At 39.6% G+C, this 26,603-nt stretch overlaps 2 long non-coding RNA genes across 3 annotated transcripts in view; one reads left to right on the top strand and one right to left on the bottom strand.

The window, feature by feature from the left end:
* The window catches only part of LOC139594897 (uncharacterized), a 156,391-nt gene that overhangs the window by 91,773 nt on the left and 38,015 nt on the right, over nucleotides 1–26,603 (top strand). The window lies entirely within an intron of this gene.
* Nucleotides 21,026–26,603, bottom strand: part of LOC139594896 (uncharacterized) — a 94,766-nt gene continuing 89,188 nt past the window's right edge. For both annotated transcript variants that reach the window (XR_011680768.1, XR_011680769.1), the window contains one exon: nucleotides 21,026–25,203. This is a non-coding gene — a long non-coding RNA (uncharacterized lncRNA). The remainder of the gene's footprint in view (nucleotides 25,204–26,603) is intronic.

Raw genomic sequence — 26,603 nt, 5'->3', positions numbered from 1 at the left:
ATGAAAAAATCTTAAATAGGTTGTTCAAAAAATTGAACTGAATTAGTGAAGCCCTGCTGAGCAGGTACTGCTTGAACCCCTGGATGGCAGGTGAAAGGCAAAGTACTATCTGCCTTTAGTGGTAAAAAGTTTTATCTCCTGTTTGAGAACTCTATAGACACATCCATCAAGTGGTCTGACAGGGAAATAAATTGGGTTACAGCACTGCAAGAAGTCCAGATTATGTTCCTGCTGAGCAGTAACAAATTGTGGTGAACTTTTTATAAAGTTTCTTTCTGTTTTTCACAAAATAATGCAGTATAGAGGCAGTCAGTGGTCACAAGAGACAATGGAGAAACCTCAGGAAAAGTTTGCTATTCTTTAATAAGCAAAGGAAGTGAAATTATGGATGTGCTTTTCTTTTTCTATAGAACCACTTGTGTTCTCTGCTCCTTTATAAGCACATTACATCTGCCTAAGGTGAAATTTGCTCTATTTGCTGCAAAATGAAAAAAATTAAATTAGTCTCCTGACCATGAGATAATGTACTTGGGTCCCAGTTGTGATGGGTCACACTTAACTTCCACTGAACATGGTAAGAGATGTAATTAATTCTGCTGGGACTCACTAGGGAACCCTAATTTTCCTCCAATAACAAAATATTTTCATTCCACTCACCGCATGTATGCATTCCAACTAGACTGAGAGTTCAGTAGGCTTTCTTATCTTTGATTTATTTATAAAGGAGCTCTTATACACAGGTGGGATCCAAGTGCTTTTGAATGCAGCTATATTCAAATTTAGAACCTCAATGTATTGCGGGCCTTCTCTTATCAGTCCATCCTGGGTCTGACTATCCTTCAGCTTGAAGAAACTTCAGACTCATCTCTAGTGCCATTGGGAAACTATGAATGTTTGAGAACAGGTCCAGAGTTGTTTTCAAGCTTTGTGAACTTCAGTCAGCCATTCCATTATGTAATTTTCTTCAACGAAATCTGAAAGAGAGAAAGGTTTCTGGTGTCAAGTTTCTTTGCATCCTTCTGAAAATATTTGCATTCATATGGACAATCAACATCCTTTGTATCTTTGCATGTATCTGGGTATGCACAAATTAAACCTTTAACATGTGTGAGATCCTGGATGTTTTAACAAACAAGAATGGATTTCTTCTGCTAATTTTTTGGTGTCTCTATGACACAAGTTGTGTTTAACTATACAGCCTGAACTATTTTTGAGTAACATCCATGCATTCTTAGACTTAAAAGAAAGATATAAAAGGGAGAGAGATTTCCTTTCAGTTGGATGTTCCTCTTACAGTGTAAGCATTAAGAGCCATTGGTCACCTAATATCTTGTTTATATGGAAGATAAGCTACCTTTTAACAATAGATACAAGTGGATGCAATAGAAAAATAAAGGAGAAAGTTTTAGACAAGACTGATGTTGTTTAATGAAGTGTGGCATTCTGATCTGTTTCTAAAAGCCTTGTTCCTTCTTGGTAAGCAATAGGGGTAAAGTGTTTCTCTTATGGGCTTCTGCTTTACACATTGCATGCTTGCCTTGAGGGATTTAAAACCTAAATAAACCTTAACTCACAAAAGATGTAAGTATGAGAAATCTCTTCCTTTTTCTGGAATGGCTTGGGGGCTGATTGTTTATTTAACAAGCTGGTGCCCTGATTTTGCCACTGACACACTTCAACAAAAATCCCCTCACAGGCATTTAAAGTTGCAAAAGGGAAGAGAATTGAAAAGAAAGATGTGAGTCAATGCACAAAGCTACAAAGGTCTGCTGACCTAGGTGTTTTCAATATTTTCTAAATATATCCACAGTTGCAGCACTAGAATAGTCTCAGAGAGAGGAGTCAGTGATGTTCTGATATAATCAGACCAAATGAGATCTTCCTAAGAGTTGTTGGTTGCTTGAGTTATATACAGGAGCTCACTTGGGAAGAGGGAAATTGCATCTATGGAAAGACCCAGAAGAGTTCTTGCAAAAATCCTAACAGACTCAAGTGAAATTTAACTAGTGCATGGGCTTTGTGCCAGCTCATAAAAGGTGAATGTGTTTTATCCTTAGATGTCAAGATTGTTGAGTGGCTGAATTTGGGAATTGGCTTTTGTTCTCTTCACTGAAGCAGCTGGGAGTTGTTGCAAAAGGCAGGTGCAGATGTAAGCATAGCATCCCTACAATTAGCACTTCCCAGCAGAGTGTGAAGTGCCAAACCTAATGATGAGAGCCAGGGCAAAAATGGTGTTTAGTTAATGGATTGGATTTTGATTTTTTTTTTGTTTTGTGTGGGTTTTTTGGTTGTTGTTGTTTTTTGTTGTTACTTTTAAATTTTGTTTTGTTTGTTGTTGGTTTTTTTGTTGTAGTTTTTTGTTTGGTGGTTTTTTTGGGTAAGAAAAATACCTCTGAATGTTTTGAAACACTGATACAAAACTATTTTCATAGCTGCAAGATTCCCTTCCCACCAACTGGATTGTTTTGGATACAAAACTTCAATTCTCTTTTAAAAACTTTTTCTAACTAAGTTGCATTGGCTAGTCATCAGGGAAGAGGGTTTCTTCACTTGTCTAGGTCCTTTCTCTTTCTTATTTCCACATTCTTCCTGCATCCAAGATGTAAGAAGGGGGTGTGATATGAACTGAGGAATGGGGAAATGGGTGGAAAAATCCCTATGTATATAATTTGGAACCAAATAGGGAAGAATGAAAATAGTGGTTTTCCCACTAATTTAAATTACTGTACAGTTGGATGGAAAGGGCAAAAAAGGAGGTAAATGTTTTCTTTCGTGTCATGGACGTTCTAATTTTTCTTCTGAGTTTCTTGAGCTGTTTCTACAGGACTAAACTATCACATTTCCCCAGATGACATTTCCTATGGTTGATTCATTCCAAGTCACAACAGGCTCTTCAGCAATCATTTCTCGAGTTCCTGTTTTTTACAATGTAAAAGTTGGATTCTACTATAATTATTATATTAAAATGCAAAACAAAAATTGTCATATAAGCAAGATTTTAAATTTCTTTTCATGTACCTGGGATGTTTATGGGTTTTGGAAGCACTGTTTCAATGTGATTCCACCTTGTGACCAGACAAACCTTTGAAGTTGGTCAGTGACAGGGTTAGAAAACCTGATCAAAAAGGAAATGAACATGATTCTGAAATGGGCAAGCAGATTACATTAGTAACTGATATACATCTCATCTTAAATAGTTCATTCAAGTTTTACGTATTTAAACAAATTATTTATTCATGGAAATGCACATTTAACGCATAGTTTAATGCAAAGAGTTATCAAAAAATGACATACAAGTGTGCCCTAAGTTGCAATAAAACCCAGCATCTCAAATGGTCCTCAGTGAAAAATCTTTTGTCCTTATTTTACATGTAGAGAAGAATGGACATGAAGAAAATTAAGAACAATTGGACTTTAATTTTTTTAACAAATAGTGTCTTCTTTTTCCATTCAAGTAGTTTTGATTGGAAAATAAAATAGTTTGTATCATTTCAAATGATATCATTTTCCTTAAATAACTTTTTATGAACAGCTTTTTCTCTAGTGTTTTTCTAATTTGCTGAGGGAACTGAGAGGGAGTCAAGAAGGAGAGCAGGGCAGGCACCTATTTTAATGAAAGCTTTCCAACCAAATTCACTCTGTATGTACTCTTTTCTAGTTTTGATTTGTTTTTCCTCACTGAATAAAGGATTCTCCCTTATTGTCTACATTTGTAATTTTATTGTGTTTGACCTATTAAATACTGCATCCAGCAAATCTTTAATTTTCAATACTCAGTGGCCAAAGATGAAAATGGGTCTTGTGGAGTAACTGCAAAATGAGCTTTAAATTCTAATTAAAAATCATCAACACTACATTTCACATTGTATAGTTATGGGTCTGATATTTTTTGAATTGGTTATGCCAGATTACTTTATAGTACATTGTGATTGAAAGGGAGCATGACTTTTTTGAACAATTTCTTTTGCACAGCAGGGTGGCTTAAATTAGTGTGACTGACATCCTCCTAATATGCTTACAAATCTTTGGAACAATTGATTTGGAACTTGAGCATTTTTGTTCTGAGTGGATAACAGCACAGGGAAAGAAGTTGGATATGCAAGCAAATTCACAGAGCTGTTTCTCTTAAATCCCAGTCCAAGGTATATCTAAGCATATGTGTAAACTTAGCTTATGAATATTGCTAAAGCTAGTGGAAAAACTCAGGCCAAGGAGAAACTGTCATACCTCATAGGAACAAAAATGAAGCCAGGGCTTCACCAATGAGTAAATTTACAAAATGCAGGTGCTTAAATGTTTGAGAGAAATAGATAAAAGAGGTGAAGAGAAATATATTGCTTTATTTGAAATTATCCCAGATGAAGGATCCTAGCATATGTAAAAGCCCCAATTAATGTCAAAGATGCTTTCTCTGGACTGAAACCTGAAAATTTGCCTGGACTGATGTCTTAAAAACTATTTTCCTTAGCCATGTTGCTGTTAATCTCCAACATTTAATACATTGTTTACTTGAGCAGGGATTTGCTTTTATGGAATACCAGTGCTGTCCCCTTCCCCAGTGTCAGGCATTAATGAGCTTTCTTAATGTATTTTGTGTAAAAGATCTCTAATCAATTGTCTTTTATATCTGGCCAGGAGGATAGTGCTATCATTATAAAAGAGAATTTGGAAAATAGTAGCCAGTATTCAAAGCATCAGTCCAAAAAATGAGTTGATAATCCTTGTAAAGAGCCATGTCCTTCCTGCTGCTGAGTGTGCACCTCTGCTGAGAGCCAGTTCACCTCACAGTGTGGTGAAGGATGTCTGTGGGATTAGGACTGCAGAACAAGCTGTCCAGAACTGTTAAACACATGTAAATGAGCATTTTCTGAGCTCCAAAAACTGGAAATATCTGTGAACTGTACAGCAATTTATACAGTATCTTGATTTTTAAAGATACTGTTGAAGCTAATAGGAACAAATTTTGGGTGGAAACATCCACATGGATCCTATAAAATACCTGTGTGACTAGTGGTGTGGTCAGACTCAAATGAAGTTTCCAAGCTTTGTCTTTATCTGTCTGAGAGGTGAGCTAATAACTAATACTGCTAATAACACCCAGATCCCAGGCTGGATCCCCCTATGGGCTATTCACTTAAAAGCTGGGCTGATGATCCTTGTGGGTCCCTTCCAACTTAGAATATTCTGTGATTATCTGATTCTACTCTCACAGTTAATTGTTGATGCAGTGTAATTTATTCTAGACAGTTATTAGACTTCCTCAACAGCATTCTAAGATCTTGAATTACTCTCTGAGTGTACTTGTTTTGTCTTAGAGATATCTTAGAGCTTTCTAATTTAGAAATAGATCATCTCTATGAAGAGGCAGCTTTTCCTAGTTACTCAGAAAGTACCATTTTGTGTGGAATGTTTGAAGTAAGATGCACTATTGTAGCTGAAACATTTTCTAGTGACAGTATGAATTTTCTCTGAAGAAGTAATACTGAGTCTTGCACCTGACTTATCAGATTAGGAATGCTTTTGCATTGACACTCATGATATCAATATGGCAGTGCTAAAGAAAAGTACAGTCCTTTCCCCTTAATCTACTTGTCTTGCCTTTTTCTCCTGTGACACAAATGCTGTCTAGCTGGAACTAATGTGGATTCAAGGGGAAGTCATGTTAGCAAGGTTTGTGAGTTGACTGAGCATATGCCTGTCCTTTGGTACCCCCCAGTCTGTTGTGGGGTTGTTCGGTCAGCTGAGAGCAGAGGTCTGGAGTTCAGTTGGCATTTAGCACAAATGATGTCAGCACCCCACAGGGTGCACTTACAGGGCAGAGCTCAAGAGCTGCTGCTGATCACATATTGATGGGCAGTTTGTTATGCCATGCATTAAGCTTGTGCATTGTTACAGGCAGGCTCACTAAAGATGCCTTTTGCATCAGTAACTGTACTGCATCTTGGTTGGAGATTTCTACAGATGTGTAAGGTTGGTGAGTTCCCAAAAGACCGAGAGATAAGTGTATGAATGCAGGTTTTGTGACATTCTTCTCTGAGATGCTCACCTGATAGTTCTCCATTAGTACGAAACTAGAGAAAAACTCCTCATGTAGCTGGATGGTGCTGCCTGTGCTCCTCTAAGTGCAGCCAAGATGGGCTGGAGGGTGCAATAACTGCTATTCCACAAGGACAGTCAGTAGTGATGTCAACAGCCCTATCATGTGGTACCCACTCACACTGAGACATTAAACCAGAACAGCCAAAGACCATCTCTTGCAACAAGCATGTTCACGTGGCTCCAAGCAGTAGCTCATTGCTTTGCTTTTTCCTTCTTTTGCTGTGTTTATGGCCTCTTTCATTTTTCATATGCTCACAAAATAAGCAGAAGGTAAGATAGGTCTGCCAAACCCCAGTTTCTAGAAAGCATGGGACACAAAGGTCTGACCCAGCCCTGGAATCCAAGGAGGGTAAAAATTGCATGGGTTTAGACTGGAAGGAGTTGAAAAGCATACCCCAATGCTACCTTGGAGCCTGTTACCACTTTAAAGGTCACAAATGTGCCATCTTAAAACTGGGTCCAGAAACAGCTACAAACCTGCAGTTCCTCTGAACCTGAGCCTGTGGGGCTGTGGCATATTTGTGGTATCTAGGCATCCCTGGCAGTGGCTAGAGAGTGGGTGTGCACCTGTTTTCTAGGTGCTGGAGGTTTGTTTCTCCTTGGTCTGCGTATGACTGGAAGCTGTGTCTTTTCCCAAAGTACTACTCAAGTTATTGGGGATCAATCTTTTGAGATTTAAGTGGAAAAAATTCCTGGTTTTTTTATGGTTATTTCAGAGAGTGGGTCTTTTGGGCTGGTTCCTATATAGAACCTGTACTGCCAGGTTTGACATGTCAATCCACCATACTGACCCTTGAAGTCCTGTTCAGTTTTCATCTATTCCTAGAGCCATTGCTTTTCATGCCACCTGCACATGCATGTGGCATGGTGTGAGGCCTGAGGAGTGCATTGTTTTTTTCAGCAGGTGTTTCTGCAGCACACCTTGTACCTAGTGTTTCTCTCTTACCAAACAGCTGAGGGTTTAGTGTATGTTCATACTATGTTAGATATCTTATTTCACAAAATAAGCAGTCTAACTAACCACTAAAGGAATACCACTCCAGCCTCCAGTTTTACAAAAAAATCTCCTGAAGTATGAAAAATTTGACATCTAATAATGCTGAATCATGTGAATATGTTGCAGTCAGTGAAGGATTGGAACTGGGATGCTGACAACTCTGAAGCTTATTTTAAAAGTTGGTAACAGTTCAAATCCCATCAGCTTCTGAGATTTCATCTGTTTCTTTGGGAGGGTGGGATAAATGTCTCTGGACACGATGCCAAGATTGAATCTTTTGGAGGAAGACTTGGATGAAAACTCCTTTCTTCTTCTGACCTGATCTCTTCTCACCCATTGTGATATTATACAAATTGAATTTCAGGGCTAGTGAGCTAAGGATTCTGCAGTGGTCGGCAGAAGTGTCTTTCCATCTGATTACCCTTGAGGTCAGAAGCATGTAATATATTCAGGGGGGTTTCTAATCGAATGAAACTCAGAATATGTGAGGGTTGTAGACAGCAGCTGGCCCCAGCAGAGACTAACAGATTTGCTGAGAACCTGCAAAGATCTTGGCAGGATGTCAACAAAGATACTGCAGGGTTGCTAGATGCCAGAAAAAAAGAGATCTTTGGTTTGCAGCAAGGAAAATGGTATTTAGGGAGGATGGGATGTAATAAATTACAATAATAGCACTGCAAACAAGTCTCATCCAAAAGTATCAGAGACTGACTATAGCTGGAAAGCTGTGTACTCATTTTCACTGGTGAAGAAGCTGAAGTGGATGCAGGTGAAAAGATTTGCTTTCTTAGAGTGGCACAATATTATTATTAGAGCCAAGGAAAGTAGTAGCTGGATTCTATTTTGGAATTGGTTTTTCAATTTAGTGAAGGATAAAGGAACAAAAACAGTGATGGAGAAAGGGATGTAACTGATTTAAAACAATGGGAAATAGAAGAATGGAATCTGGATGGATAACATAGAGACATTTGTGAAGAAGATCATAAAAGATATGTAAGGGGCTTGCTGTCTTTCTGGGATGATTTTGGGTTGACTCTCTACAGCACCAGGAGTTTCTAGCTTGCAGTATCCAACTATAAATTTAAGTTTACTCTGCATTTGCTTAGTGAATTGCTCTGGCAAAATATCTAGGTATTTCTCTGAAAGCTTTGGGAGCCGTAAGCATTGGCTGGCCATTTACCTGGTTGGTGTAACACTGCATGCCACCCCCACACCTGACCCTAAGGTGCTTTCTGAGGACTTTTAGGCCAGTCTTGAGGATTTTTTTGATCCATTGTGCTAAGGTGTTCTCCCTGCTTCTTCAGGAGAATTTTAGTGAAAAAGTGCTCTTTAAAGAACCTGTCCAGGATAAGTATTTTACTTGAAGCAAAATTCTGACTTTTAAAAAGGCAGCTTCACAAGGAGAGAAAAGAAAACAGGTTCTCATTTGATTGACACATTGAACATGGCACAGAGAATAGCAGCTCTAGTCAGGACTGCCTTCATGGAAAATTTCTGCCCTACAGGACAGGTTTTTCTCAGACTTCCAGAAATTTTATTTATATTATTTCAGGGGGATTTCCTATTCATTTACTCAGAAAAGCAATCCCTGTTCCTTATCATTGTTCTTAGGACTTGATTTGGTGATTACCTCATCAGGTTCAAGTCTGTTACTGACAATCTGTCTTAACTAGATGGCTTTGTTTTCCTGGCAGGATGCCAGCAGAGGGGGGAAAAGCAGCTGTTCCTTGAGATGGGAATAATAAAAAAATGCCAACTGGTAAAATCTTCCTGACTTTTGCTGAACTGAAAAATGCCATTAACAGCTCTTGGAATTCCTTGGTTTCTTGCATCCAAGAGAAATAGTGTGGCAGGCAGGATACAATTGAAAAAGTAGTGCAAGTGGTACTGGACTGAAATGTGTACACTGAAAATGCCAGATGGTGGGGGCTCAGGAGAAATGCAAACTGCAGGCTATCAGTAAAATACAAGGATCATAACAAATTCTTTACCTGTATATGGGTAGATTTCAAAGTAGGAGACTATGTGGTCTGGTTTTAAAACTACTAAATGGACCAAATCCAACTTCCTACCATGCTATCAGCCTGCTCAGAAAAAAGTGGCTTCAAGTAGCTGTATAAAACTCATTAGTTTTGTGATGGCACTCCAGGCCTTACAGAAACTTTTGAACTACTTGTGCATTCTTCCTTTAGCACAAGTGTTAAACAGGTAATAGAGCAGAGGACATGTTTCTGTTGACAGTCTCCATGTGAGCAGTCTGATCTAGAAAAGAGAAAACCCTGAAAATCTGTGGACCCTTGGGATAAACTTCTGTTTTTCAGGATCCTGTTGGAGCAGGGAGGCCATGGCAGCAGTGGTCAGTGTGGCTTCAAAAGCTGTGGGGAGCTTTCGGCAGCAGCTGCTGCGTGTCACAAGTCTATAAATTGACTTCCTGCCACAGGGGGCCTCCAGCAAGTTCATCTGGAGAGTTACTGGGGGAAATCCTCACCTTTCATCTTACCAACAGAGCAAATCTACCCAAGGCTGGGAAGGGATTTGAGCTGGTACAATCCTTGTGCCAGGTAGCACATGGTATTGATAAATAAAACTGCTGTGGGTGGGGAGATCAGTGTTCTTTTGAGGGAAAGGAGGCCCTCTGCTTTGAGTAGTCTATACACACATCCATCATATTCTTTGTTTTAAAAACTCTCAGATGAGGACACACTTCTTTCATCATGTCTCAGATAACATCCAAAAATATATTTTCTTTTCCCCCACCTCTTTCTTTGTCTTCAAGGCAGTTATGTGCTATCCCTTTTCTTCAGGGTGGATGCATGTTCCCTTTCCAGTGTTCAATTCCCTTTACAATAATCCTTATCTAACAGTTTTGGAACTGTCCTTCTCCAAAAGGATTTAATTTCCTTTAAAAATTGTACTCTCACTGAATCAATAATCCAACAAGAATCTCTGGCAAAGGATGGGTTTTGTTGTGGTAGGTGTCTCAAGAGTTAGTAGCTAATATCATCTTTGTTGGACCTCATTGTTTAATTGAAGTTTAACTCCTGAGCTGCTGAGTTCACGCTTCCTGCATTTCCTTTCTGTCCCTGAGCATTCTGCCTGTTTTCTGCCAAGCAGAGGTGTATAATCTCAAAAATATATCTTCTACTGTATTGCTAAAGATTTTCTTTACTCATTCAGCGTATTGGATAGGTTTGAACTCATTAAGGTTAAAACCTAAAATACTGTTTCATACCAAGAAGAGTCATTCTTTTGCATAGCTGTGGTTTTCAAATACAGTCATGAATACTGAAATGAGGAGGAAAAATCCACAATGAGATATTTTGAGAGTTTATCCTGGCCTATATCCATCCTTGATTCCTTTGGTGTGTAGGATAAAAGCTGTTTATAGCAAAATGTGAAATACAAAGAAAGCTAAAGGTTCAAAAGCGTGGACATGTGTTGAGCCTCGTGGAAGTTGGTAAAGTGGAGTAAATGTAATTTGATTTAGAAAAGCAAAGTGCAATGCTTGAGTTCAAAAGCATGTTAGGCTTAGATTGTTTTGGCATAATGTATTCTGGAAATTGCATTTAAATGCAATTTAGAAAACCTATTCAATAAAGCTTTCTGACCTGGTTGACTTTTGGGCTTGGAAGGGTGAGGCATAAATAATAGTGGGGGGTGGGTGGGGGAAAGGAAACCAGGAGTTGTAGTAATTCTTAAACCATGCTTATTAGTATTGTGATCAGTTTTGGTCACTGCAATATAAGAAAGATGCTCTTAGCATCCAAAGGAGAGAAATGAGGATAATGAAGGGCCTTGAGAGAAAGCCACTTGAGGAGCAGCTGAGGGCATTTGGTTTGTTCAGCCTGGAGGAGTCAATTAAATCTTCCTTGTGAGGGGAAGAGGAGGGATAAACACTGAAATTCTCTCTGTGATGACCAGTGCTTGGCCTGAAGTTGTGTCAGGGGAGGTTTAGGCTGGATATTTAAAAAGGTTCTTCACCCAGAGGGTTTTTGGGCACTGACCAGGCTCCCCAGGGAAGTGGCCACAGCACCAAACCTGGTAGAGTTAAAGAAGAATTTAGCCAATACTCTCAGGTACACAATAATCATGGTGTGATTCTTGGGGTGTCATGTGCAGTGCTGGGAGCTGAACTTGACCTTTGTGGGTCCTTTCCAAGTCAGCATATTCTGTGATCCTGTAATTTAGGCACCCCTGAGTTTAGCTGCTTACTGGAACACTCTCTAAAGCACTGAAAACAGCTTTCTTACTGAGTTAAAATCCCAAATACATATATTGGTTCAAATACCCCAAGTCATAGACACCAGATATGTATAGTACAGATTTTTGTCCTGTCTCAATATTCTGCCATGTGTGGCTGTGTGAGGAATGAGAACTCTTGCAGTATTAGGGTTCTGCTCTGCAAAGACAATTCACATATCTGGGTATGGGGTTTGTTCTGCCCTGTTCTGCTTAAGGCACAGTCTGCCTCACTTGTCAGCAAATCAGCCAGCAGTCAAATAACACATCTAAGGAAAAACTCCTGTGAAATTCTATCCCCTTTCAATTAATTTCATTTCAGAGTAAGACAGAAGTTGGGTAGAGCTTAATTATAAAACTCCTGTGACATGCTGTGGCAATTTCTCTGTGACACTTAATTGTCTGTCTGTGCATGTGTATTTTGGAGGGATAATATTGGGGAAGAGCCCTGAATCCATCAGGTAAACAGTCTGGGGTTCATACACAGGCTGTCTTAGAACTCCCTTGTGCTTCTCTGTACAATTACCTGATACATGCATTGAGTGGTTTGTGCATACAGAAGTACAGAACACTCCTAGGAAGTGTATGTATATCATTGAGAAAGCACTGTTGAATTTTTGGCTTATGCAGGCACATTCTGTGGCCTGACAAGATTACTCCCATTGGAGTAATAACTAGAAGTTTTGCTTATTTAGGGCCTGTTCCTACTCCCTTTGAAGCCAATGGCATAATTCCCAGTAATGTTTAATGGTGCTGGGTCAAGTCTTTAAGGATGACAGAGTTTGATGTCGGAGTCCTCAGCCAGTGCTTACTGGAGTACACAGGGGTTTCCTCAGTTATTTCAGTGAGCAAATTGCCATTATTTAATGAAAATAATTATTTTAAAAACAACTTATGCAGAAATGGTGTTAGTGTTAAACTTCAAAAAGAAGAAAGTAAATTAAGAGACTTTATTCTGGCTGATACTACAGACTTTTTACAGCACTAAAACATTCAGTTCAACTAACTTCCCAGAAGTTGAAACAGCTGTATCCAAAAGCAATGAACTTGTTAAATGGAAAAGGACATGTTGTGTTGCTGCCACATCTCTTGTGACTTCTGAATGCATTCTACTACTCCTGTTGCAAGAACAGCCGTTCTCATGGTATCTCAGCCTTCATGCTTCTGGTCTCAGCTGCTCTGACACCGTATCATCCATGGGGAAAGGGAGATGATGAAGAGAAATGTTGCAGCTGCTTGAGAAAAATGCTGGCTCTTGATAATCAAAAAGGCCAATACCATTTCAGGTATTGGAAAAAAAATTCCTTCTTTCTTTAAATACATAGACTTTGGTATTTCAGGCTTGTTAAGCTAGATCTTTAAAGGGATGAAGTAAAAATACAGCATACTGAGAAGTACAGAAAGCTGCTAAAGGGTATTGGCATTTTCTTTCTTTGGTTCAACAAATCTTTTGACCTAGAGGACATGCAGGAGGGTCCATCTGTTTTCCCACAGGTCTAAAAGGAAGGCAGAGAAGGACATGGAATTTACTGTGTGTATTAATATTTGGATAATGCTAATCTATCGGGTTGCTTTAACAGAATGATGAAAAAAATTTTCCTGTCTTGTTTTCTTCTGTTTAGATCTGCTCCCATGCAGTTGCAATGGATCTAAGTACATGGAGCAGTCTCTAGCCAGGCTGCCACAGTGCTTGGCTGGATTCTGTTGGGCTCCTTAATGCACATGTCATCTCCTCTGTGTGATTTAAGTTTCTTTAGGTCTGTGTATCTGCAGCAAATTTTACCACCTGGAATATCTGCTAACCTTTCACAGAAGTCAGGCAAATGATCCAGATGTCCTTGCCCTTTCAATGGAAGCATCAACACTTCAGAACTTCCTATATTTTAAAGGCACATCCCAGAGCCCCAGCATTTGGTGTGGCCACCCTGTGTAGAGGAGGCACAAGATTCCACTTTAGATAATATGAAAAACACTGAGCTCTTGAAGTTAATGAACCAAGTAAATGTTTCCCTGTCTCTCTTTCATTACTGCCCTGAGGAGTCCTCTAGGCTTAGGACTGTAGTGTGGCTACCTTCTGGGTAATCCAGCACACTAAAGAAGACACAGCAACATGAAACCGATGTGGTTTTCAAGCCTTGTCACTGGAAATGGAGATTCTGGTTAATGTTACACTAAGGAGCTGTGTTTATGATTTATGATACTTTCTGCTCTTTTCCTTGTGTTTAGTCTTTCATGCAATTGCAGATTTTACAGCTGTTTGAATGATTGTCTTGTCTACTGCAGAAGATGGCCATAAATTTTAATGAGTAACTCTGCACCAGTACAAGACCCAGGTGAATGTCTTTTTGTACAATGCTTGCTGGAGTCCAGCTCAACAACTTTTTGGTCATGGTGTTCACAGATAATACGTGTGGGCACCAGGAAGCTCTGGGTAATCTGAATGCTTGCCTCTGGAAAGAGGGGAATCAGGGAGAGTTGTTGAGGTGATCAATATTGCTGGGTGTTCTGTTCACACTGAGCAGTGTGTCCAACCCACCACCCTGCAGTGAGATGAGGGATCTTCTGGGAAATCTGCAAACCACTCCTGCAGCTCCTCAGCTTCTTATCTCTGAGGCACTGCTGTCTGTGTTTGGCTTTCAGCCATGGGGTTCACAGAGTTGGGAAGGCTGGTTGCTATTTTAGACTCTGCTTAGAAAATGATTCATTTCATTTTTGCATGTGTATTTGATCATAAATATGGGTGTTAATAGTGCAAGTATGTATATCCATAACAAGTGTGCATTAGTATTTAAGTCTGTAGCAGGATCCCCATCAAGAAGTGGAGGAAATAGAGTGTAGACATTATTATTGCAAGAGTAGCTACAAAAAAGGTGTGGTGTGTATTTATAAAAGGAAGTTCTTTGTCCAGATGTCCCCCTGCACTCCTTAGGGAATGTTTCTGATTGCTCTCTGAAATTTATATTGCTTCAAATGAAATATATGATACACCCACCCCCCCCCCCCCCCCCCCCCCCGGGCCAGGAAAATTAGCAAAGGCACTTAAACTGTACAACAGCATCACTTAACTGCTCTTGTTGAATTATATTATAAATGAACCATCATAGAAGCCTCTTGGGATCTTCTGGTTGAACACTTCAATGTGAGAGAAAGCTGCTTTTCTTGGTGGTGTTTTTAAATTTATTTTTATATTTGCATCAAAGATGAGAGGAAGCCAAAACCTAGTATCACAATAGTAGTCATAGAAATCTGCCCTTGTAACATAGTAATACCTTTATCTGCACTAATGATGGATGTTGAGTTTTGGTATAATTCTAAAAGTCCATAGTGTTCATCAAAACCAATGGGGCTGATTTTCTCTGTGTTTTTTTTACTTGATTTCTGCCACCTTATACCTGTAAAATATTCTCAAGGAATTCAAGTTCTAATTTGTTAAAGCTTTATACTCCCACTTTGCATAGGCATGAATAGCTGTAAACGGAAAGAAATCAAGCCAAACTGAAACATGAAGAGTTTCACATTTCCTAGGCATCAGACAAAAAAGGCAAAATATTTTTAAAGAATATTGAAACCTAGAATTTCAACATGAATGACTTTCTCTGCTACTGATGTTTGTTGATGGTCAGATTTGTGAGCAGGAACAAATCAGAGAATTGTTTTTACCTCCCTCTGACCTAGGGCTGGCCAAAGACATTGTGTGCAGGAGATGCCCTTGAGTTGTTAACTCAGGGTGGCTTGGAGGAAACAATTCCCTGAGCTCAAATAGTAGGGCTCTTTCATAACTTCATAAAATTTTCATATTGTTCTTTGGATTCCCTTGGAAACACTCTGCCTGTCATGCAGCAAAATAGAAGTGGTATCAGTAAATTTAAACACTTCTAAAATACTGTCTAATACAACATCATAAGATCACTTGGTATGGTTTCACTCCTTATGTAATTACAAAAAGTGGAAAAAAATTGAGTCCTGTACAGCACAGACATAGAAGTTGAGTGGATCAAAAAAATTAATTTTTGATTTTAAGTTAATCTTACCATTGGTCTCTTCATGGCAGTGTTAAATTCAGACATTGCTAGCACCAAGTTTGAGTTTTAGGACAGACTTAACTGATGTGGAAAAGAAGAGTATCTCCTTGGTGAAAAATTTTCTTTCAACAGGAGTGAAAAACCAGGAAGAATGGGAGTTTGAAATAGTCATCTCATGACAGTTATTGGTAGTTCAGTGGATCTTTCAATGGGCAAAAATGCACAAGAGATTCTTCAAGGAATAAGTGAAATTCATATTTGCTGATTTTTGAAAATTGCTCTTGTTTGCACTGCTATGGTGTCTGTCTCATACTGATGCCACTTTTGTCAAGGGACTTGGCTTTAGCAGCTTTTCACAGGTGCATATTTTAGTTTTTATTTGGTAGATAATGGGTTTCCTACTTCTTTCCCTTTATTAATGAAAAATGTCATCTCTCTCTCTATCTTTTCCCAAAGAGAACAGAAGTTAAATAAGAACAGCCTCAAACTTCCTATCACAGAGCTGTAACAGCAACCATGCTTCAGCTGAACATGGTTGAGACTGTGTGTAAGAATTTATAAAGTTTTCCATAGGATAGCATTACAGAGACTATGGTTTTTCTTTTTCTCAAAGTATAAGCTACTGTTATTGTCTTGAATACAGAATTGCATCAATTAGAGATAAAGATTGATTTATTATTGTAGTCTACTATAAAATTTTATAGACCAAAAAATGAGTTGCACCAAGTAACCAATGGGAAGCTGATGCAATCTAAGCAAAAGGGAAAAATCAACTTCATGAAAACAACCCACTACATTTTTCATTGATTAATGTAATTCATAGCCTTTGACAGTTGCCCAGGAAATGCTGCAGAAATTTGCATCAGGCAAGTACTAATTTAAAAGGAAAGATCTCAAGCATCTACTTGGTATGGGTAGTAAAATCTCCACTCTTTTCTCCATTCCTGCCACTGACTGGGAATCCAAGGTTAATTCAGAAGGAACTGAGGCCTGAAAATCTTGTTGTTACTTAGAGCTGTATCTGTCTTCTAAAACTTAGGTGTACCTTGGTTTTTTTGTATGTATGTATATCTTCTAGTAGCAAAATACAGATGCAGGCACACTCATAAATTTATACACAGGAGTTCTTGCCTTTCCAAAGGGAACTGTAACTTGAATTTTTCAAGTTTTTTAAAATACTGTTATTAAGTTTTGTGAGTGAAGCATATGAATATTATAGGCACATTACAGAATTGGTAGCCAGCTTTAGGCTGTAAAGAAAATAGTTAAATTTTAATCAATTAACATTGGTTGCAAAAGTTTATTGCATTTGTGTTGTAATTAATGCTACATTTTACTTATTCCCTGGTGTTAATTAACAAATATATGTCAGGAAAATGGAAAACATTGTTATTCAGAAAGGAACACTGTCACATTTATGAAATCAGCCTGTTGCAGTGGTTCTCCAGATGTGCCTGGACACTGTACAAGTCAGATGAATAGGCATCAGTATGCCTACTCATTTCTCATTTGCATACAATTTATATTTATAAGCAGTAATATGATTATAAAAGTCTGCTGGAAAAAGTAATTTACTTTTTTCCTTATGATTTCTCTGTCTAAGGCTGAAGAACACCCCTGGGGAGTGTAAATTTACTCATCTAACAAGTTTTTTCCCCCCAAGCACTCTTCTCCCATATTAACATCGATTCTAATAACTGTAGCAGTTCACAAGACCACAGTAGTGTGTTTTCCTTGCTATTGGGAGTAGTAGAAAAACCCAGCAAACCTCAGGTTTTGGCTCCTTTTTGAACACAATAGGCACAAATCAGTCGCAGACAGGGTTGAGAAACCTCTATGGTGACATTGTTTCAGTGGCTTCTTATGTGAGCAGAATTCAGAAATTTAATTGGTTATGCAACCTATTACTGCAGCACTTCACATTGAGTGGCACTAAATAATTACAGTGTAACTGCTGCACAACTGTTGTAATTTTTCATGCAGCTCTGTTACATGATAACACGATAACGCTGATGCTAATGCTAGCGTTGGGTTAGGCAACTAAAGAGGGGATTACAACCCAGAAGTGCTAATAGCATGTTGTTAGGAAACAGGATGCCAAGGAGTCATTATAAATGAGAGCAAAAGAATAAAATGAAAACTACAGTGGGAAGTCGGAAAAGATTTATTTAAGGCAAACTGCAGGCAGAGGGTGTTGTGCTGTTTTTTAGTGTATTTAAATCTTTGTTAAAGGGTATAGACTAAGAGGTCAAAAAATCATGATGATGTGAAAAGCAGTGGGAAGTGATGGGCTTTAGAGTAGTCACCTCATTTAATGACTGCAATAATGCGTCTGCTGGGTTCGTGGAGTGTTTCTTTGGCATACTTCCATAGATATTTTTCTGAAAAAGAGTAAATTGATATTCCTAAAAATACCAGAGGGTCTCCTGAGTAACATGAAAAGAAGAAAAGGGCTCCAGATGGCAGTGACAGGGATGAGATAGCAGACTCCTGCAGTTTTGTAACATCTGAGGCAAAGAAGGTCAAAAAGTGGTGTAGCTCTGCATGGACATAGGGCCTCTGTACCCAGAGCACTGTGACCTCTCCTTGGTAATTAAATTGGCTTCCTTGAAATGTTACACATACAAATGGCAGCATGCAGAGATTGGGATTTTCACAAGTACACTCCGAATGTGCTAAGTTTCCTGCCACACTATCATCACAGTGACATACACACAAGTGTCAGCAAGCTTGCTTTATTCTGCACCCATATGTGGCAATGGGAACAGCACAGGGATCTGAGGGGAGAGGACAGGCAGAGGGCTGAGAGGCAGCAGGGACTGCTCCTGCTGAGCCCCCAGGCTGAGCCAGAGACACCCAGGGCAGGTGAGGACAGGGGAGCCTGTCCTTAAGGGCCTGGGACACTCAGAGAGCAAAGAGCCCCTTGGAGAGAGCAGTGCTTGTGCACGTGGCTGTTTGTGGCCAGAGATATTGTAGGGGAAGGATGGAGCCATACTTGCAGTCTAGCTCCTTTCTTGTACACTGTTGACTGAAGTACTGCTGCTTTTGCATCTCTTCCCTCCCTTCAGAATACAAAACATTTCTATAGGAAATATCTAGAGCTCTTCAATTAACTATTACACCAATAGCGTTTGCTGACTTTGTTGTACCAACCACTTGCCTATATTTGAGGACTGAAAATGAGGATTTTAGTGTTAGCTACACATGCAGAGGAGTTTGTGCATATCAGTATATGGATAATAGACTGCCTGGTCCTTTCTAGGTTAAACTATAAGAAATGTAATAATAAATCAGCTTCTCAGTCCAAATTTCTGCTTATGGGCAGAAAAACCTAAAAGAAACAAGCCATTAAAAAAAACTAAACAAAGCACTTGAGAAGTTTTTCTGCCACAAATTATATATATATGTGGGTGGGAGGCAGGGGGCTCAAGTAAATTTTGGACTAATTATTGTACAGTAATTAAATAGTAGGTGTTTCAAATACAGAGGCATGAATAGCTTACTTATGAACAAGCAAAACAAAAAGTGTCTGATTAGAAAATAATTTTTCAAACAAAATTGTGTACTCAATTTTTAGTTATTTTCCCTCCTGGAAGGAGGAAAATAACATCTGGTTCCCATTCATTTTGTCTGAAAAACATCAGGAATATTAAACCTGCTCTTTGCTAGTGAGGGTGTAGGTAACATGACTATTATGATTTCTTACACTCAGCTAAATCTTTAATGAGTGTTTTCTCTCTGAAATACTAATTAATTGTTTTAAATTAGTTCAATGTTAATATTAATGTGTCTGATTTCTTCTCAGCTTTTTTTTTCATGGTCATGCCTCGGGAGTTTTCACCTTTCTGCTAATTCTTACGGGTCTCTTCTCTTTTAATACCCAACATTTGGGCACAACCTCTCTATCTCCAGGAAACCCTCAGCCATTTGTCAGACATAGAGGCAGTGGACAAACCCAGTGGTTTCCTTTTGAACCTGACCCTTTCAAAGCAGTGAGGCAGTCATGACCCATTAATAATTAATGCTGAATTCCAGAGTGAAGAATTATTTATTTGGCCTAAGGCCAAAAAACCCCATTCAGGTTTATTCCTATTTTGATCTGTGTGTCTGCATTTTTACATACTGCTCAAAATGCATTGTTGAGCTTATGTAGTATCTATTTCCATGCTTTCTTGCATTTGCAGTTTTCTCTTCTGTATCTTTTCATCAGACCTGATGGCAAGAGTGGTATTTGAGATTGTTTAACACTATCGCAGCTCTCTCTTACAAGTAGATTATTCAATTATTAGGGTAACAGGAATTTTCCCACTTTCTCTTCTACTGATATGCTTTTGTGTTTCCAGGAGAGCTTCAAGTCAGAGGTGGTTCTGGGATCAGGGATTGCTTTTGCTGTTCTTTCAAGACATTGACCTAGGGTGTATTTGATCAAAACCAAATATCCAAACATTTTGGTTCAGATTTGCTCAGTAGAAGCAGATGACTTCACTTCAGGTTGAGTGGTGCTCTGAGCATACCCCCAGAGCATTCAGGTGCTCTACGTGTTTTCCTTGTGATCACCTCTGCTGGCTGTGCAGATGTGGGGCAAATCAGATAGAAAATATCTATTTTCTGGTGCAGAGATGATAAGAATGGAGGAGAACTTAGGACAAGGATGGGACAACCAGGCTTTAAGGGCTGTGCAAGGTAGGGGAAAGCTGAGACTGGATCACAAGGCAAGTTTTCTTCTGATGAAGTGAGCTGACACTGCAAATGGGAACCAGTGAGTGTGGGGGGATAAACTGGAAGAAAAGGACATAGTCAGGAATACTGTGAATGAGGGATAAGTGAGAACAAGCAAGGAGCTGGCGAGCTGGGGTTGAAGTTTATAAGCTGAAAACAGTAGGGTGAGACAAGACTTTGGATAAATGGAGTGGTACCTGGGTAAAGGAGAAACCAGGAACTATGACAAGATACTGGGAGTGATCATAGAAAAGTCCTATCTTGAAATGTTGATGCCCTTTTATTTTTCCCCCAATATTCAATGAACAGCAAACATGCAGCTGAAGTTGTGTTTTGAACTGTCACTATTTGCTAGGACTACTCTGCACAACAAAATGGGAGCTCACACCTCTAGGAGTTGAGGACTCAACTAAGTCTAAATTAAGACTCTAAATGAATTGCTGAAAATGAGCCTGAGCTGACTCCTTTTGCATGAATGTGGAAGAGGAGTGGTACAAGTTCTGGGTCAGGCTGTGCTGCATTCCAGCAGCAAAGGGCTCTAACTATGGGCATTGCTGGGTTAGGCTAGTCCCAACTGGATTGGGTTGGACCAGCGCTGTTAAGTCTTCCTGACATGACAGATTGTGTTGTGTGGTGTGGATTCACTAGTGGGAGTCTGTGCAGTTTCAGACAACTTGGCACTGCACTCTCTTTCTGTGTATTAACATATATTTAAGTATGCAGCCCAAATCCTGCTTTTAATGTCAGCTCAACTTAGAGCAAGTTAACTGAGTAAATAAGAGTAGCTTTTTTTGTAACTGCCTTAGAATTTGGCTTCATAATGCTAACACTGTTTTCCTCCAAAGTACTTATTATATTAGAAAACACTTTAAGTATGTCAGCCAGCCCAAAGGCTGCAGCTGCAGTCTGATAATAAATGCAAGCTAATGAACAGAATTTCTATCTGTAGCACATCTCTTTATTCCAATAGAACATAAACACATATCAAATAGGGCATAGGATCTCATTTTCTACACCAAGTGCTCCAATTTATTGGCTTCCTGAGTAGCTAATAAAAATGTTCCAAGACCACAGGGAACTTCTGCTTTGGAAGCATCTTAGAAAACACTAATGTGAGTACTAGAATACCACAAAAAATTGATAAAATTGCTGTATAAGTGAATAAGTAGCAACATAGCATCCTTTAGGAGAAGAGGTTTTAGTGTTCAACAATGAAGGACTGTTAATGGTCTTTGAGAAGTTCTCCTTAATGGAGAATGAACATTTCACTTCTCATTACAGGACACTTCTGAAAACAAAAGCACCTTTAGTGTATTTGAAAGTCAGTTGTCAGAAACAGAAAGTAAATCAATGTAGTTGCCAACAGCCAGGCTTAGTGACCTTTAATGTTCCAGGTTTTAGAATAATTAGATTTATAATAATTGTTTTGATCTTGGCTAATATTATTACATGGTTCAAAAATACTTGCACAACATGTCAACAGACAATTCTTTTGGCAATAAATATTACAGTGGAGTTATTAAATCTGCTGAATAATATAATTAAAAGTAGCATACGGTGTTCCACCAGGTCTGGTTGTCACCTGAATTTTGAGTTTGCAGTTTCAGATTGTGTGCCATTTTTGCTGCTGCAACTGTATGCCTGGCTTGATAACACAGTGACAATCCAAGGCTTAAACTGTACATTCCCAAGGGACTTGAGCTGCTCTTCTATGTGTAAAATACTAAGGAGCAAAAATACTTCCTACACTACATTCCACTCTTGGGAAAGTCTTCATGAAAGTTTTGCTATCCTCCCCCTTCAAGCAAAACCTTTGATGTGACACTGACACTGTGTTTGAGGGTGTCTTTCAAACAGGGATGAGTGCTTATGTGTTGCCAAAAATGAGCTGCAGCTGAGCCCAAAGCTCTTCTGACTGTGGCTCTGGGATGGACTCGTTGATTTGTGATAAGTAATCCTCTGAGGCTTCTGTGGTGCAGACAGCCATGTGTATTTCTCTGTAGAATGCTAGGAAATTTGCTTGTGTTTCCTATGGGATATTGGAGGCTCAGCTGCAGTTGAACTTGTGACACTCTGACCTCAGCTTCACTGGCTGCATTGATGCTTGCCAGGATCCCTGGCGAAAGGAGCCTGTGCTGACTCAGTGGGGCTGTGGCTGTGCTCTGTTTCTCCTTGTGCCAGACAGGTGAGCACAGAGGGGGCCAAAGAGCCTCTCAGCTTGCTACTGTCTCTGTCCTTGCTAAACTCTGGAGCTGGTAGCCTGCAGTGCATCTGAATCAGCTGAAAAGCTAAAGTTGGAAGGCTTCCAAAGATCAACAGAAACATCCTATTTCTGCTTCCCCTTCTTTATCCATAAAGACTTTTCAGGTGTTATTTGAAGCAGAGGAGCTCATGAGCTCATTGTCTCCATTGCCTGCTCTTTGCCTCCAGCAGATAGACTCTTACAATTTCCCAGTGCAAGGGGATCCCTGCAGTTTCCTCCCTTGAATATGGTCTGTGTGAATGTTAAAGAATGGCAAACAGAAATTATAGCTAATGGCAAACAGAAATTATAGCTAATGGCTTTTGTATTTGACAGGGCACAGCCTGTGAACTGTTCAGAGCCCTTAACCTGTTTATAAAAGCCAACAGAATCTCCATGTTTTTCAGAAGTCCCAAAAGATGTGAGGTCAAGAATGCATAACTATTCAGAAATGGATATTGGTGAAGTGAAGCAGAGTGCCCAGAGATGTCATGGTCATATCCCTCTCAGGATGTCAACTTTTGGGTGATGTTCACATGCCTTGGGTGATACTGCACCTTACCTGACTTCTGTCCTCCCCTTAGTCTGTGTGACCCAATTTCCCAGAAAAAAATAGCAGCTCTAAGTTCATTGCTAAAGAAATACTGTAGAGAGGACCACTCAGAACAGCTCACAGGAAAAGAAAGTGTGGCCACTGCATTCCTTAACCATGTCTCTGGTCTTAACGACATCTTGGCTGCTGCTGCATACCAAAAAGAATTTGAGTCTCATTCATCACTTCCTATTTGTCTTAAAGTGAATGCTGTAGATGGGATCAGATTACCATGGCACAAAACCCTTTTGTGTTACTTTGCAGTGACACAGTTTTGCACCAAGATGTTATGGATTCCTGTTTTCAAGAGCAGCTTGTGGCAGCTAGGATTTCGAAAGCTTTAGGATGCTTTCCAGCACAAATGGCATGTTCCTCAGCAGTCCTGCAGCTCCCACAGGCCAGGCAGCAGCAGTAGACCAGAGGTAGCTGAGGAAAAGCCCCTCCTCAGCTGAGGCAGCAGGGCATGCCCTGGTAGTGGGAAGAGGTGGCAGAGCTAATTGCTTTGTGCTGCATGCTCTTTTTACCAAGGTGGATGAAGAAATGGCAGTAGTGTGTTTAGAAGATAGCTTTCACTATTTTGTATGTACTCGCTAAGAGTACAGCCAACTATTTTTGTAACTTTGTTGTTTAACTGTTTACAGATCAATTTTGGGAAATAAGTTCCCAGATTGTTGCTTACATTGGTTTCATTCCCTGTTCATTGTGTGTACTGTATGTTGGTCACAGAAATCCTAGACTGTTTGCTTGATAGAATTATTTTACAAGAAGAATAATGATAGACTGGCTTGGGTTGGAAAAGACCTTAAAGATCATCTCATTCCAACCCCTCTGCTATGGGCAGAGACAGCTCCCACTAGACCAGGTTACACAGTGCCCCATCCAGCCTGGCCCTGAATACTTCCAGAGTTGGGGCATCCACAGTTTCTGTGGACAGCCTGTGCCAAGGTGTCACCACCCTCACAGTAAAGAATCTAATCTAAACCTACCATTTTTCAGTTTAAGGCCATTATCCCCTATTCTCTCCTTGTGAAGAGTCCCACTCCAACATTTTTGTAGCTCCCCTTTACGTACTTTAAGGTGCTGTAAGATGTCCCCAGAGCCATATCTTCTCCAGCCTGAGCAACCCCAACTCTCTCACCCTGTCTTCATAGGAGAGGAGCTGCAGCCCTCTGAGCATTTTCATGGCCTCCTCTCGACTTGCTTCAGCAGATCCACATCCCTCTTATGCTGGGGACCCCAGGGCTGAGTGCAATACTCAAGGTGGGGTCACACTGTGGGTGTGACTGCCCAGCCAATTGCATACCCACTACCAGTGATCCATCCACTAAATCTGTGTTTCCAGTTTAGAGACAAGGGTGTTGTGTGGAACAATGTCAAATGCTCTGCACATGTCTAGCCAGACCATGCCAGTCGCTCTTCCCTTCCTCACCAACACCTACACAAACACCCAGTAACAATGAATAGCCATAAATGCTATTATTTATGCATGAATTGTCTCTCTAGCATTCTAATATTAGCATTTGTATGAAGGAGAGTAATTCCCACAATATTGTGAAACAAAACTTTTGAACAGATATTTGTGTGTTGAATATGATGAGAATATTTAAACATCTGGTATTTGACTGAATATAAAATAGAAGCATGCATTTGCTTTTATGATTTCATCAGAGAGAGCTCAGGGGGTAATTTTCAAAGGCACTGAAGACAGAAGAACTAGCTGAGACTCAGAAGTTTTATGATGGAGAGCTGTGCTTGAGGAGACATGAATTCCAGTATGTTTTTGTACTGAATTGGAACAAAAAGCGACATTTCAAAATTTTCCACTCAAAGGAAAATGGGAAAACATGGTTTAAGTTTTCCTAAATGAAAGAGGTGTCATAACTTCTGACTCCTGGCTCTGCCATGCTTCTTTGGGGCACTCTGGGAAGCTCCCAACCTGTTAGAAGTGGCTGGGGAAGCTCCCTGAAGTACCAAGGGTTGCTCAGGTTGGTGCTATGGTGGCTGTCAGGCTCCAAAACCAGTGGAGGAAATCAGGAAGCCCTGAATATGTCAGCTATAATTGGAGGGTTTCCAAGCATTATCCTTCTCGTTTGCTCTGGCAGTCATTGTGGCAAGGTTGTTGTCCAGTGCAGGATCTGGGAAGGTGGGTTTGCAGCAGTGACTCAGGCTAAGGGGAAGGAAACACAGTTGTGCTTCCAACAGGAATCTGCTTGTCTTGGGTAGATGTCGCACCCTTTCTGAGAGATATTCATACATCACTATCTTCCATAAGCTGTTTCACTGTGGAATTCACCTTTTGGAAAGACAATGAAGTTTGGATATCAAATTGTTACAGTCTTTTGGAGAATTTCACTTGAAGTTAAAAATGACTCCATTAAAAATCATTTCAGGTAAGCAGTCTTCCCTTCCCTGCCCCATTACCTGACAGGGAAATGAGCAATTTGGCTTGATTTGGTTTGTGGTTTTACTTTGTAGATTATATTTCCACTCTCACTTGATATACCCAGAAGCTTTTAGATATTATTAGCTTGTGCTTGTGAAAACATTTGGAACAGGATTTTTAAAAAGCTATGCCAGTTTGCACCTATTTGGGGTCTGTTTACTCATTTTTAGGGGATAAATATGGCCTTGTGAAGTTTTGGCAGTGTTAAGGGGCAGCTAAAGCAAGCATGATAAACAAAATTTAGACAACCTGTAATCGAATTTCTTTTTTTAAATGAATAGGGAAAATTATTTTATCCTATTGGGTGACATTGAGAACCAACTTGTCTATTGGCCAATGGTGTAAAAAGTAGCAATCCAGACTCCTGTATTGGAACAGGGAAAAGGAATCCATTACAGAAAAATAACAAGGGCATGTGAGGGTTAAGCTGAAGAATGTACCAGCACAGTTCAGTAGAAAAAGGAAGGCATGCAGGGAAAGCTACTACTGACATTTATTTGTTTCTTTCAAGTATTTTACCTTGAAAAGTGGAGCTATTTCTCATTTTTATTTTCTCATAAAATAGGCCAAACATTCAGTGGAGAAGGAGAGTTGGTGGACTTGTTGTTTTAATAATGAACATATGCCTGCATGTGTGTGATTTCTTTTTTATGCTTTATAATTGGCATAAACTCCTCATGTGACAAGTCTTCAACTTTAACTACTGAACTTGTGCAGACATCAAAAGTCATTGTGGAATTTCAGACCTTTGATGTTTGTTTTAACAGCAGAGCTGATGGCTGCTAAGGAGTAGCTACCAGGAACAAACAGATTTTCTAGGTCTCATCACACACAACTTTTCTCCCCATTTCTGACATTTTTAAAAGTTGTACAAATGTTCATGGTGCCTAGTTGTATGCACTTCTGTTGTTTCTGATGTTCATAATGAGAATTTGGCCTAGAAACAAAAAAAATCTGATATTAAAACCAGCCAGTCCTGCCCTCCACCCCCAAGGTTTCACAATATTGTGTAGTGAATTTTTTATAGACATTTAGTCTTAGTCTTGCATGTCCTATTTTGCCTAAGTTGTATCTTCCTAACTCTAAGTTCTCATGGATGTGTATTCACTTGCTTTCAGTAATAGTAAACCCAACCCCTCCCTGCAAAACAGAACCCCAAACCAAAATCCAAAGCCAACAAACAAACCATATTTATTATCTGAAGTCTTGCAGACAGGTTTGGTCTCACTTTTTCCTCCTATTATAACTCA

The sequence above is a fragment of the Agelaius tricolor genome, unplaced genomic scaffold, assembly GCF_023055355.1.
Source record: "Agelaius tricolor isolate 1412-34295 unplaced genomic scaffold, bAgeTri1.0.p SCAF_12, whole genome shotgun sequence".
Lineage (NCBI taxonomy): Eukaryota > Metazoa > Chordata > Aves > Passeriformes > Icteridae > Agelaius > Agelaius tricolor.
This window is presented reverse-complemented; position numbering and strand designations above follow the sequence as displayed.